Source organism: Pan paniscus, chromosome 17, assembly GCF_029289425.2.
Source record: "Pan paniscus chromosome 17, NHGRI_mPanPan1-v2.0_pri, whole genome shotgun sequence".
In the NCBI taxonomy this organism is placed as follows: domain Eukaryota; kingdom Metazoa; phylum Chordata; class Mammalia; order Primates; family Hominidae; genus Pan; species Pan paniscus.
Genome location: NC_073266.2, coordinates 34,472,369 through 34,487,674, shown reverse-complemented (window position 1 = coordinate 34,487,674; position 15,306 = coordinate 34,472,369). Strand labels below are relative to the sequence as shown.

Below are 15,306 nucleotides of genomic sequence, written 5' to 3'. Positions count from 1 at the left end.
GCCTAGACAACAATGGAAGAAAACTCATTTAGTTCCTACATGTTTGCCCCATGGTGTAAGACTAATGCAATTGATCTAGAGCTGATTTAAGCATTTACATTCTAAGCAGAACAAAATTAGCAAGTTAAAATGTGACAGTGGTTTTGCAGTGGTTCTGCATTTTCAGTACTAACCTCACATTACACACATATACAAACACATACATCAAAATACTTCTGGGGAAGGAATCTTCTAATATATTTAAGTTCATATTTTCTAATTCTTAAATGGTTGATGTGTAATTATAGTGTAAAGGTGTCTCTTGATGAATAAATAGAAAACTTTTGGAGAATAGCTGTCAAAGTAATTTGAAAATGATGTACTGGTTCTTCACTTTTCCTTTTGTTTGATTTATTTGTTTATTGATTGGTCCAGCTCTTCAGCTGAATTTAATTTCAAATGTATCCACTAAATTTTTTTGTAATTTCAAGAAACTCTGCTTTACAGAGAAGAAAAGTTGAGTTGGCCTATTATATGGTTTGGCTGTGTCTTTATCTAAATCTCATCTTGAATTGTAATCTGAATTGTAATTCCTATGTGTTGGGAGAGGGACCTGGTGGGAGGTAATTGGATCATGGGAGCGGTTCCCCCATGCTGTTCTCCATGATAGTGAGCAAGTTCTTAAGAGATCTGATGGTTTTATAAGGAGCTCTTCCCCCTTCACACATTTTTTTCTCCCTTGTTGCTTTGTGAAGAGAGTACCTGCTTCCCCTTATGCCATGATCGTAAGTTTCCTGAGGCTTCTCCAGCCATGCAGAACTGTGAGTCAATTAAACCTTTTTTGTTTATAAATTACCCAGTCTCGGGTAGTATCTTTATAGCAGTGTGAAAACGGACTAATACAACCTATTAACTGAGTATCACTTTTACTGAAGATTTAGGTTATTAGAATTATTAAGACATTTTATGGAAAACACAGGATGGTAGAAAAACGTAGAGAAATTTCTATAATAGAGAGATAGTTAGGAATGTTATATTACATTCTTGCTAGTGATTAGTCGGTTTATAAGATGGATTCTAAAACCATGCGTAGGAGCATTTGACTGAAGTTAATTAACATGACTCAGATCATACAGTTTGGGGAAGAAAAAAACATTTCCCCTCCTGAGGGATGATTTTTTACTGCTTTTATCTTTTAATGCCAGATGGGAAAATATCAAGGAAGTTCGCTTTAATCTCCTTAGCTCTTTATTATGATGTGTCATATAATGGTACTCTGGCTCATTGGGACCAACCCTATACTCTTGGGGGGAGGATTCCCACTGAGGATGAAGGCTGTTTTAACTTCACACTATTGACCACTCCCCCTAGTGATCTGCATTAACCAGGTGCCTGAATGGAGATAACAGGGTGGCATCGGACCACGGCAAAGGGTTGATTTCCCACTTGGGTGAACTGGTTGATCATGGCCACAAACCTGTAGCCTCAGCCCCACTTAGCCTAGTGTTGCTATTGAGCCAAGGGGTGACACAGAAGAGCATGCTGAGGGTAGGAACAAAACCATGGTAAGTGCAGAGAAAAGGATAAATGTTAATCATTTAACTGAACATATACTCATTGGTCAAGCTTCAATGAGATTATCTTGCATAAAGAAAGATGTCTATTGAATGAAATAAGCGTATGAAAGATGTTAGAGGGTACTGAACAATTGTCTTTATTGCTACAGAATCAGAAGCAATGGAATACAATTATAGGCAGGAGAGAGTTTACAATAAGTAAATAAGCACTTGGAATCTCTTTCACCCACCCAGGACGGATGGCTACATGCCACCTTCTTGATGTCCAGGGCCATTTGTCCTCTTAACTACTGAAGGATTCATCTGCTTCTTTTCCTAAGTTCCTACCAGGGCTAGACTCTGTGTTCTGCCCTTGGAAGACTGAAAGCCATCTCTAAGTTTATTAGTTGTATATCGAATATGCAAAACAGAAAGTAGCCTAAATTTTTCAAAAGTTAATTGTCCTGAGAAATTGCTTTACCTCAGATTTTTGAGTAACCTATTCTTTAGCTCCTGAAATGGTATGTCCCAGAGTTCTGCTCTGTATTTTCCAAATGGAAAATATTTTTAAATTCTTATAAGTTTAGGGGGTATAAGCATAGGTTTCTTACATGCATATATTGCATAGTGGTGGAGTCTGGGCCTTCAGCATACCCATCACCCAAATAGTGACCATTGCACGCAATAGGTAATTTTCAACACTCAGTCCCCCTCCCACCCTGCCACCTTTTATAGTCTCCAGTGTTTATTATTTCATTCGATATGTCTATGTGTGCCCTTTGTTTAGCACTAATTTGTAAGTGAGAACAAGTGGTATTTAACTTTGTGTTTCTGAGATATTTCACTTAGGATAATGGCCCCCAGCTCCATCCACGTTGCTGTAAAAGACATGATTTCATTCTTTTTTATGGCTGAGTAGTATTCCATCATATATATGTACACTACATTTTCTTTATCCAATAATCTGTTGATGGACACTTAGGTTGATTCCATATCTTTGCTATTGTGATTAGTGCTGAGATAAACATATAAGTGCAACTATATTTTTGATATAATGATTTCTTTCTCTTTGGTTATATACCCAGTAGTTTTTGGATTGCTGAATTGAATGGTTGTTCTATTTTTAGTTCTTTGACAAATTTCCATAGTGTTTTTAAATGGAAATATTTTCACCATTAAAATAGTGATGCTTAAAGGATGATGGTATGGTATCTGATATTTCAATCAGTATGAAACATACTCTAATCTTTTATGGCATCTCTAAACTAGTGAGATGGGAAAAAATGGCTGGAGAGATTCCATGGCTTGGATAAAGTTGTTCCATCTGAGGCCTTGTGCTTGGAGCTCTTTATCATCATCACCATCGGATTGTCCTGAGGAAGGGAAATCACTTCTAACATTACTGTTATAAGGAATATTTCATCACTTGCTTTTAATATTAGGTAAATATTGATATTTGGGTTTTCTCTTAATATATAAAAGTTATAGACAATTGTTTATCATTCAAAGTAACTAGGTATTTTTATTTTAATAAAGGAAATGGTCAAATGTGGAAAAGATAAAGACTTTAAGAATTAAGAGATCAAGTATTTTTTTAAAGTTATCTTCCTAAAAACATATTAGCTTAAAAACATTTCTCATTTCATAATAAATTAGAACTATGTTCATGGGATTCCACTTGAGGGACAAAAATAAAAGGCCCCATAGGGATTTCAGAAGCTCTGATACTAAGCTGCCAAAACAGGATTTTTGATGTTAAGTGGTGTGAACAGATCTTATTTTAATTGACACATTTGAAGACGAGTAATAGGATGTGTGAAGGATGAAGCTGAATGTACTTCAATGAACATTAAACAATATTTTTACTAGTAAGTAAAATAATAAAACTATTTCACACAAGAAGGTGTCAGTCACACTTAATGATTTTTTAAGCAAAAAGTTATGTGACTTATCTCTCTAGTGCCACAGCATTGTGTTCAAATAAAGGGAAAGTCTCAGAATTATCTATAAGAAACAAGTGACGGAGCCTTTTGAGATGATGATAAATACAAGATTAGGAACTTTTCAAAGGGTCTATAAATCACTAAAGGGATGAGATACTTCTGCCTAAGATAGTGTCACGAGGGGCAGATTTACCTCACACCTGAAACAACCAAAAACACCAGACAAAACATATGATATAACTGTTTGCAAAACACTGGACATGCGGACAATGAAGGGACAGTGATCACTGACAGATGGGAAACAAATAAGATAAGCCCCCAAATTGCCCCCGCTTACTTCATAAAGTTGCAGTGCTGTGGGGCAGGCAAAGCCCAGCAGACTCTCTGAATTTAGAAGACAGGGAGGAGAGTGCAAGGAGATAAAGGCAGCTGGAATTCTCAGGACAGAGTACCAAAGAGAAGAGAGCTGCCTAGGGATCCGCAGAGGATCCAACCGCAAATGCATGTGAAGAAATTACTCCAGGCTGGGGGGGAAAGAACATCAGAAAAGATTAGAGAACAGTGCTTGGTGTCCTTGCAGAGATAGGAAGAGTGCCTATTCCTACCAGGCTGCCTGGAAAAACTCAGAGTTTATGGGGCAATGGGTAGTGTGCTCAAGGACCTCTTGTTTTAGTAAGTGGGGAATTACTAGCCTTATATTGGGCATGCTCCGGACTTGTCTAACAAATCATAAAAGCAAGACCCAAAAAGATCAAGCTCTTTCCAAGGGACTTAACTGTATCAGAACAAAACATAAGAATACTTATAGGAATACAAAAATATCCAGTACCTGACAAGGTAAAATTCACAATGTCTGCCCATCAATCAAAAAGTTAGGTAGAGACAGGCCGGGCGCCGTGGCTCATGCCTGTAATCCTAGCACTTTGGGAGGCAGAGGCGGGTAGATCACCTGAGGTCAGGAGTTCGAGGCTAGCCTGACCAACATGGAGAAACCCCGTCTCTACTAAAAATACAAAAAAATCAGCCGGATGTGGTGGTGCATGCCTGTAATACCAGCTACTCGGGAGGCTGAGGCAGGAGAATCACTCGAACCCAGGAGGTAGAGGTTGTGGTGAGCCGAGATCGTGCCATTGCACTCCACCCTGGGCAAAAAGAGTGAAACTCCGTCTCGAAAAAAAAAAAAAAGTTAGGTAGAGACATGAAAGATATAAAAGACACCCAATTGAACATCTAGAGAGAAAACTAGTATGTGTGCAATAATAAATACACTAGGTAACATTAATGCTAGATTAGACATGGCAGAAGAAAAGATTAGTGAACCTGAAGACATAGAAACAGAAACTTTCCAAAATAAAACACATAGAAAAAAGAACAATTCCTCAAAAATGAACAAAAATACATTGGTGAGCTGTGAGATAATGTTAAGCAGACTAATATATGTGCAACTGAAGTTTCTGAAAGGGACATAAGAAGAAATAATGGTTGAAATTTGATGAAAACTATATATCTACCAATCTAAGAAGCTCAGTGAACTCCAAACATGTGAAATATGAGGAAAATTGCACAAAGGCAAATCATAATCAAACTGTATAAAGGCAGTGATAAAGATAAAAATCTTAAAGGCAGCCAGAGAAAGAAGGTGTTCTTCATAGAGGAACACATTAAAATGGTAGTAGATTGCTCACAGGAACAATGAAAGTGAGAAGATCCATTTTTAAATCTGGAAATCTATACCCAAGAAAATGTCTGTTAAAAATGAAGATGAAATGAAGATGTTTCACCCTGAAAGAATCCCTTTAACATTTTTTTTTTCCTTTTTTTTTGAGACGGAGTCTCGCTCTGTCGCCCAGGCTGGAGTGCAGTGGCGCGATCTGGCTCACTGCAAGCTCCGCCTCCCGGGTTCACGCCATTCTCCTGCCTCAGCCTCCCCAGTAGCTGGGACTACAGTCACCTGCCACCATGCCCAGCTAACTTTTTGTATTTTTAGTAGAGATGGGTTTTCGCCATGTTAGCCAGGATGGTCTCGATCTCCTGACCTCGTGATCCACCCGCCTTGGCCTCCCAAAGTGCTGGGATTATAGAAGTGAACCACCATGCCCGGCCTGTTTTTTCTTTTCTTTTAGACAGGGTCTCGCTCTGTCACCCAGGCTGGATGGAGTGCAGTGGTGCAATCTCAGCTCACTGCCACCTCCGCCTCCTGGGCTCAAGTGATCCTTCTACCTCAGCCTCCTGAATAGCTGGGACTATAGGTGCACACAACCATACCTGGCTAATTTTTGTATTTTTTTGTAGAGATGGGGTCTTACTATGTTGCCCAGGCTTGTCTCAAACTCCTGGGCTCAAGTAGTCCACTTGCCTCGGCCTCCCGAAGTGCCGGGATGACAGGCATGAGCCACCACACTCTGCCAACATTTCTTATTTACTCATCTCTTTTCCAGGATTTGAAACTGCAATAGACAAAATAATGGTCCCCCGAGACATTCATCTTCTAATCCCCAGGACCTGTGAATATTTACTTTACATGGCAACAGGGACTTTGCAGAGGGGATTAAGTTAATCTCGAGATGTGGAGATTATCCTGGACGATCCATGTGGGCCAATGTAATTATTAGAGTTCTTATAAGAGAAAGAGAAGAACAAGAGAGTCAGAGCCAGAGACTGATTTGAAGATGCTTTGCTGCTGAGTTTGGAGATGGAAGAAGGAGCCAGGAGCCAAGGAATGCTGGTGGCCCCTGGGAGCCTGTAAGGGAAAAGGCAAGGGAAAAGTCCTCCCCTAGTGCCTATAAAGGAACACAGCCCTGTGGACACCTTAACTGACAGCCCAGTGAAACCTGTTTTGAATTTCTGACCTCTGGAACTGTGGAATGACAAACTTATGTTGTTTTAAGCCACTGAGCTTGTGGTAATTTGTTATAGCAGCACTAGGAAATTAATACACTTACATTCAGGGGATGACACGTTCTAACTGACTGATTAACCACATAGATTTTACATGTATCTTAGATATTTTTAAAATCGTTAGACATTTGTTAATATCCACACTACTAATTCCTTTCTATTTACTATAAATTAATCTTGAAAAAAAATTACATTTTCTGCTTCAAGATTATTTTATTACTTTATTATTTACTTACTAAATAATTTAAAATCATCGATGATTAAAAGCTATTGTCATTGTAGCAAATCACTCAAATTCATAGTTGATAGAAATTGAAGGCATTTCTATCTTAGTCATTCATCTCTCTTGCATATTAAATTATGTGGAGCCCAGTATGGGAATCCTAAAGTGTGTATTTGATAAAGGTACCTTGTTTAGTGGAGTCATTTTTACATTCTTCCCTATTCCATACTTTTTTTTTTTTTTTTGAGATGGAGTTTCACTCTTGTTGCCCAGGCTGGAGTGCAATGGTGTGATCTTGGCTCACTGCCACCTCTGCCTCCCAGGTTCAAGCGATTCTCGTGCCTCAGCCTCCTGAATAGCTGGGATTACAGGTGCCCACTACCATGCCCAGCTAATTTTTGTATTTTTAGTAGAGACAGGGTTTCACTATGTTGGCCAGGCTGGTCTCGAACTCCTGACCTCAGGTGGTTCGAAGTGGGCAGATCTGCCCACCTCGGCCTCTCAAAGTGCTGGGATTACAGGCATAAGCCATCATTCTGGGCCTTATTACATACTTTTAAAAACAGCAACTATAATATGGAAGCAGGGATTATGTATGCCTGTAATCCCAAAGTGCTGGGATTACAGGTGTGAGCCAGTATACTTGGCCTTAGTCCATACTTTTAAAAACAACTACAATAAGGAAGTTATGTATGCATGATAAGGAGGTAGAAGAAGCAGGACTTTGGGGACAGTCTCATATGACAGCTGGGACTTCAATACTATTGTGAAGAGAGATTGCAAATTAGGAGAAGCAAAAAAAAAAACCAAAAAACAAAAAGAGGACAGTATGAACAAGAAGTCTTCTGGCTAAGTCAAGTACTCAAGATTGGCCAAGAAAACAAATGAAAGATTCATTAAAGGCAATGAAGAGAGTTCACAGTTTGAGAAACAGAAGGCCTTAGAGAGTTTAATCCTCTTTACAAAAAAAAAAAAAAAAAAGGCTTTGTGGCAGGTTTTCTGGTATTTGAGAATCTGGAGTTTATAAACAGGATGCTTCCTGCAGCATTATTCCTCTTACCTGGACTGCCTCCAGGCATTGGGAGGAACTTCTCACTGACAGCTTCTCAGGAGCTGAGGAGTAGCCAGTAGTTAAAGCCCCAGGTGAGCATTGTCCTCCCGTTTGACTTTAGTTTGTGGTGCCAGATTTTTCCCAAGCAAGTCCTGTGCTTTGACATTTGATGCATTTCTGAAGTGGACTGCCTGTAATATCTCAAGGAAGGCTTCTAGTTATCTTATTCTTAGACCTCGAACCTTCCCCTTTCAAGCATGAAACCAAAAAAGCAAAGTGTGATGTTGGGTCACTTTGCTGCTTCTACCCACCACAAGTTTGTGTCCAACCTAGTTGAAAGATTTCTTTCAAGCCCAGATGAAATTTCAGCACCACATTATATTCTCATTCAATGAACACAGCTCTTCTTGTCAGTATTAAATTAGTAGCCAGTAGGCTAACTTCTACATCCTTATAATCGCCTCAGTTTTTTTTTTTGAAAGAGGCAGAAATATTTCTGCTCAATATTTTAAGACTCAATTTTAGCGAGAGGAATCTTTAAAGAGTTGTACCTGACCTTGTCTTTAGGTCCTTTTGTTTACCTAAAACGTCTACACTCTCTTTTGCACAGTTTTTCTTCAAACCTATTAGACTTTCTTGTGGTTTAGACCAGAGCTCTTAATCAGAAACACAATTGGGGCCGGGCGTGGTGGCGCATGTCTGTAATCCCAGCACTTTGGAAGGCCGAGGTGGGCAGATCACTTGAGGTCAGGAGTCCGAGACCAGCCTGACCAACATGATGAAACCATATCTCCCCTAAAAATGCAAAAAGTAGCCGGACGTGGTGTCGCGTGTCTGTGATCCCAGCTACTTGGGAGGCAGAGGCAGAATCGCTTGAACCCGGGAGGTGGAGGTTGCAGGGAGCTGAGATCATACCACTGCACTCCAGCCTGGGTGACAGAGCGAGACTCTGTCTCAAAAAAAAAAAAAAAAAAAAAAAGAAAGAAAGAAAGAAAGAAAGAAAGAAGCACAATGGGAGTCACAAGCATAACTGAAAAATTTCCAGTAGTTACACTGAAGAAAGAAAAAAGAAAAAAAGTGGTGAAATTAATGTTACTAATATATTTTATGTAACCCGATGCATCTAAATGTATTATTATTTCAACATGTAATCAATATACAATTATTAATGGGTTATTTTACACTGTCTCTTTTTACACTAAGGCTTGGAATGAAGTGTGCCTTTTACACTTACAGCACATTTCAATTCAGACAAGCTTCTTTTCAAGAGCTCAACAGCTGCACATGACCAGTAGATAATACATTGGAAAGTGAGGTCTAGTGTCTCTCCCTTCACAGACCTCAGGAAAATCCTCCCCTGAGTATTATCTCCAGTATCTTTAACTTTCCACTGGATTCTTTTTCTCTGCCTTGAAACATGCACAGCACTCCCTTGAAAACTCTTCACTTGAATTGTAACCACTTTACGTTTCATTTCTCAATTTCCTATCCCTGATCAGCTCTTTAAATAAAACACAAGGCTTTTTCATTGCATTTGCTGTTGCTGACGCCTTGCTGCTTCCCCACCTTAGGTGCCTTTTCCTATTGTCTGCTAGGTCTCTTCTTGTGTCTCCTTTGCTGATTCATCGCACTCTGACCCCTAAGAGAAGGAGGTCGGGGAAGCCAGTGGTTCCCACACTTTATAGAGTGCCTCTCCTGGAGGGCTTCTTACAACTTAAATTGCTTTAGCCAGGCATGGTGGCCTGTACCTATAGTCCCAGCTAATGGGGGTTGGGGAAGAGGGGGTTGATGGGGGAAGCCCGGGAGTTTGAGGCTGCGGCTATGATTGTGCCACTGCACTCCAGCCTGGGTGACAGAGCGGAGACCCCCATCTCTAAAAAAATAATAACATAAACAAAAACTTGAAACCTAAATTGCTGTGCCGTACCTCCAGAGTTTCTGATTCTAGACATCTGGGGTGAAGGCGAAGAATTTGCATTTCTAGTGAGTTCCCAGGTGAAGCCGAGGCTGTTAGTCTGGGGACCACACTTTGAGAACCACTGTGAGGTTCAGTCCTCGGCGCCTCTAGCCTTGCTCCCTGCAGGTGCCTGCTCCCCAGCCAGGCCCCCTCTTGCAGCTGTGGGAACCTCGATTCTGTGCAGTGTCCAGGTGGCCTGGGCCTTGGAGTTGACTGGCCCTCATGGTGTCACGGCTGACCTTGTATTAGCGAATCCTGGTACATGGGAAATGAACTTCTTCTGGCCAGTGATTGGTTCTGACAAATGAGACCTGGGGTTAGGGGGAGTCCAGGAGGTTTTATTACTCTGGAAAAGAGACACGAGGCTGGCTTGTTCTCTTCCTGCTTCTGGACACTGTGGCCTGGGGGCATCACCCAGAACTACGAGTCGCCCTGGGCCGCTGGGGGAGCAGGCCACAGAGGCCAAGCTGCACACTAACCTCAGACACAGAGAGGGAAGACAGAAGGGCTCTGGAGCCCTGAGGAGTTCACTGAGCAAGGAAGGGAGCATCCTGAGGCCTCTCTCCTGCGGTATGAGTGACAGTGGGTACACACCTCCTTTGGGCCATTTGTAGCTAGGTTTTCTGGTACTCACTGCAGGAAACCTCCAACACTTCAAAAGCTCCCACCTTTTCCTCCTCCAATTGCTATGTCTGGTTGGCTTTTTTCTGAAGCCTTTTTGCAATCCCACTTCTTTCTGTACTGAATTCTCTCCCTCCTCCCCGTCTTTCTTGCTCTGTCAAAGATGAGAGCAGGCCAGTCCCTGACATTTTCAGGATTTAGGACGGGAATACAAATGAAGGGTCCTGGCCCTCTGCCCCACCCATTTCTCTTCCCACACCTGGATCCACGCCATACCATGAGCAGGATACACAAGGGCACCAGCGAGTGTGTCCAGGTTTTGTCCATCACTCCCTCCTCCCAGCAAAACCTCACTCCTTGGCCATCCTTCATCCAAGGAGGGCACACACTGATGCCTGGTCAGCAGTGGGAGGGCAGACCTGAAGAACAGCTTTGCAGGCCTTGGAAGGGGCCTCAGGGCCAACTGACTGGGAATTCTACCATCCCAGGTACCTGGAGCATGGCCCACAAGTGGGGCAAGGGGAAGCATGGGCTTGGGGGCCTGCAGACTCATCATGCTGCTGTGAGGGGCATGGACAGAGGAAAGCCACAGTGGGGTCTTCTGACACAGGGCACAGGGCAGTGGCTTGGGTTGCTCAGGTTTCAGGGAGGTCTGGATGCAGGATGCTAACATGATTGACCAGGTTCTTGGACTCTGAGTCACATACAGTAAAGGATCCCTTCGCCGTGTATTAACAGGTCATGGGCAACACTTTGATCCTTCTTTGGTACAAGACAGTAGAAGATATTACCTTAGGATATTGATTCTCAAAAAGATCTGGGAATTTTTGCTTGAGATTAAAAAAAATATATGATGCACAATCAGGCAGTTACGTCTTAGTGGTAAGAATTTTTGTTTGCTACCACTTTTAATATCTGCAGTCCTTCTTTTTTGGATTCATTTGCTGAAATAAATTCCCTAGTTATACTTTCAGAAAGGACGTCATTGGGTAAACTTTGCCCAATCACTCATCGTTTCTTCACATTAAATTTGAGTTTGAACTGGTAACAAACTAGTATTCATTTTCCCTGAGCACTTGGGAGAATTGATCCAATGACTGCTGGCGTGTAGAATGAATTGCGATGAAACATCTCATCCTACCTGCTCCTCATTCCCTTGTAAGTAATCTGTGTTCACTTCTCCCTGCAGCCTGGAACCTTTATATATTCATATATTTATTTATATGTAAATATTCTGAACATTTACCAAGCTGTGTACTTCAGGGAAATTTTCTTTTAATTTGGTCAGTATTTTCCCTCTTCCATTTTTTGTTCTTTTCTTCTGTAATTCCTATTTGCTAGACGTTTGAGCTTTGGCTCTATCCATCATTCCTACATCACTCTTCCCATTCTTTCCATCCCTATGCTTGTTTTCATGATATTTTTGGGAATCCTTCCAGGACATTTATTCTTTAGTTGTATGCATTTTGCTTTGGACTGACAACGTGTATCTCCCAGGAGTTTTAAAAAGAGTGGCTTGGTCTCATTTTATTGAATATTTGAGGACAAAATGATTACATTTCTTTGGTTGTTATGCTTATCTGAAAATTGTCTTTGCTTTTTTTTCTGTTGACAAGGTCTCCTTGGGGTGAGTTATTCTTCAGTTTGTTGATTTGATGCTTCTTGTAGGTGTTGGTGTTCTTTCAAAGTTTGGTGATTCTCAGTTATCTACTCATACTCATGTTGAAGGACTGATTGAAGACTGAAAATTTCCTCAGTCCAAATGAGAAATGCTGTTTTCTATTCATGTGCATCTTGATCTCTTCTGTCTGCCTTCTATAATTGTGGGGAGAGCGGGATGGGGGAGACTGCTTTGCTTTGGGGGTGCCAGAGGGGATTTTTCCTTAACTGGAACATAGCCTTCTTGGCCTCTCTTGTTACAGTCCTCACTTCAGAATACCCACTTGGAGGCTTCACCTGAAGCTGGGCCAGTTCCAGCTTCAAAGGCTCCATTTCATTGCCCCCCTCACCCCCAGGGTTCTACTCTGCTTCCCATAAATATAAACCAGCAGAAGAGCTTTTCCTTTGTTGAGAGCACAGTTCCTGGGCCTTGTGAGCCTGAAGGAAACTGTGCAGCTGCCTGGACTCAAATGTGCATGAGGATGAGGTGCCCAGGCTACCCTGCTCTTCCAAGACCACCTCCTAATTACTGACACATTTGCCCCAGGTCCCTTTCTTGTACAGTTTGTCTCTGAGCTTCTCTCCTGGGCTGTGGTTTGTTTTTATCCTTTACCTTTGAAGCTCCATTCTCTTCTGTGTACTTTGGGCTGTGTTTTTTTTTTTAGTGCAATTTTATACTTAATTGGATTACATTTGCCTTCTGGTTCTCTGCTTCATATTTTCAGTGTGATTATGGATTGATTCTTTGTTTCCATTGCAAGTACCTTGATATATGCCCTTGTCCCTCACCAAGGCTGTAGGTGTATCTTCTATGGGATCTCTAGTGTAAGCCCCTTCAGCTCACGTCCAACACCTAGGCTATCTGCTGTGACAGCCACTGGCCACATGTGACCATTGAGCCCTAGATTTCGAAGACTTTGTACAAAGAAAAAGGAATGTAAAGCCCTTAAGAATAATGTTAATACCAATTAAAGTTTGAAATTTTAATATTTTGGATGCATTGGCTTAAACATAGCATTAAAGTTCATTTCATTTCTTTCTTTTTATTTCTATAATGTTGCTACTGGAAAATTTAAAATCGTATACGTGGCTTGGGTTATATTTCTATTGTTCTACACTGCAGGAGGCGTCATTCCTAAGATAAAATTAGGAGGAGTGGGTTAAGATGATGAGCTGCATATGTATACACACTCCCTATTTATTCTCAAATCTCAGCATAAAACACAAAAGTGTAAGATAATTTACACTCTTTAAAAAAGTGGCAGTGCAGACAGGAAGAACACCAGAGGTAAATTTCTTTGGCAGAATTTATGTGATTTAGGGATCTATTTATCATTAGTGGAAAGGCAGAAAAAGGCCCAGGAAAAAATTCAATGTTTCCACCTTGGGAAAATGGGCCAATAGTTGTCCTGTTAATGATGTGAACTGGGAAGCTGTAGAAGGAGAAAAGAGTCTGCGTGAATACGGCAGAGGTGGTGAGAAGATAACGAGTTTGGTTTTGCATTTGCAGTGTTTGAGATGTTCCTGGACTATCCACATGTTCAATAAATAGATGACAGAGTGAGCAATGCTGGGAAAAGGGCATAAGGCTGGAGATACGAGACGGGAATCTTCACTAGGAGTTGTCGCTGCAGTGGATGAAATCCCCAGGAGCACCGCTACTGAAGAGTGGGCTGATGAGGAAGAGCCTTGAAGAAAAAGGGGGTATCAGCAAGAAGAAACTTGATAAACTTCTATACACGAAGGCCTAACATAGCAATGATACATGGTAGCCACTTAGTGTTTCAGGAGTTACTAGAATACCAGGTGCGCTTTAACCAGCGAAGCATGTTATCAATCAAGGGTTTTTAAGAGGTGGCACAAAAACAGAAGAAGGAGAAAGTGCAAACTGTGGACAAAGAGAGTTTGCCCTGGGAACAAGGGAGTCTCACTTTGGTTTTGATTGGGATGAACAAATCTTGCTCTTACTCTTGCATGCTTATAAAAGATTCTACTAAGAGACTTAGCCACAGTAGGAAATGTCACCAAATTTAGGCGAACTCCAATTTAAAAAAGAATACAAAGACATTTCAAATCCTAACCACCTGGCCAGAGGCCAGAGATCTCTTTGTAAACAAAGAGATCTTTGTAAACAAATAGAGGCATGGATTCACTTTATTTCTTTTCTGTGGCCTACATTTGTAACACAAAACACTGAACAACACCACAAAGCCTAGAATCACTGTCAAAATGTCAATATGGGCACTTGGACTAATTCTTAAGTTGAAGTGAAGGATATTCTGGAGGACCTGAATGAAAGACTTGACTGAGTTTCTAATGTTTTGCAAAAAATAAGTAGCCAGACAAGGTTGACTTAAAACCATAATCTATGGTGGTGGATCCAAAATAAACCTTAAGAACAACATAAAGACAAAGGCTTAGCAGCTCAAGCATTTGTTTTTGGAAATTTTGGCTTTTGGGATTTAAGAACAGATTTAAATGTATGAATTTGTCACTGATTGGAACAACCCATTATCTAGATACTGGAGTAGGTTGTGATCAAATCATAACATAATACCTAAAGAGGCATCAATATAGTGTTGTAGAAAGAACAATAGATTTAAAGTTCCTCCACTCAACAACATGCTTGTGTGTGTGTCTACTACCCTGCAAGTACTGTTCTAAATAATAGAGTACAGGCCAGGCATGGTGACTCACATCTGTAATCCCAGCATTTTGGGAGGCCGAGGTGGGCCGATTACCTGAGGTCAGGAGTTCCAGACAAGCCTGGCTAACATGGCGAAACCCCATCTCTACTAAAAATACAAAAATTATCCAGGCGTGGTGGCATGCACCTGTAATCCCAGCTACTCAGGAAGCTGAGGCAGGAGAATTGCTTGAACCCGGGAGGTGGAGGTTGCAGTGAGCCGAGATCCTACCACTGCACTGGGCGACCGGGTAAGACTCCATGTCAAAAAAAAAAAAAAAAAAAAAATAGAGTACAGCTATTAAGAAGACAAAATCTCTGCCTGCCTGCTTGGAGTTAACAATGTAGTTGTCAGATACAGACAAATACTTAAGTAAACAACCTTATGAATAATTTTAAATAATAAATGCCCTGAAAAAAATAAAAATGGGACACAGAATGATAGGGTGGTAGAAACCACATTCGCTAATGCGGTTGGAGGGGAGCACTACAGGGAACAGCAGCTAGAAAGGGTGAAAGCTCAGAGGCTGGAGAAGCTTGTTATGTTCAAGAAGGAGAAAGGGGGCCAGGGTGGCTGGAGTTTCATAGGGCTTGGTGGGTGGGGAAGTAGTAGGAGATGAGGATGGAGAAGTAGTGCTCTATTTGCCTTAAGAAGTTTGGATTTGGTTCTATTTGTTGGGGGGAAGGCTTTAGCAGGTTTTAACCAGGGAAGTGTTATGATCTAATTCACCCT

At 41.2% G+C, this 15,306-nt stretch overlaps 2 protein-coding genes across 17 annotated transcripts in view; one reads left to right on the top strand and one right to left on the bottom strand.

The window, feature by feature from the left end:
* The window catches only part of DLGAP1 (DLG associated protein 1), a 961,850-nt gene that overhangs the window by 457,184 nt on the left and 489,360 nt on the right, over positions 1-15,306 (bottom strand). The window lies entirely within an intron of this gene.
* LOC117976846 (uncharacterized) overlaps positions 1-15,306 on the top strand; it is a 97,038-nt gene that overhangs the window by 21,301 nt on the left and 60,431 nt on the right. Inside the window, exon 1 of one of the 3 annotated variants that reach the window (XR_008955028.1) lies at positions 11,308-11,386. The exons of the other annotated variants lie outside the window; for them this stretch is intronic. The gene's annotated coding sequence lies outside the window, so the exon portion shown is untranslated. Of the gene's footprint in view, positions 1-11,307; positions 11,387-15,306 lie in introns of those variants that run through there. 3 annotated transcript variants of the gene reach the window in all.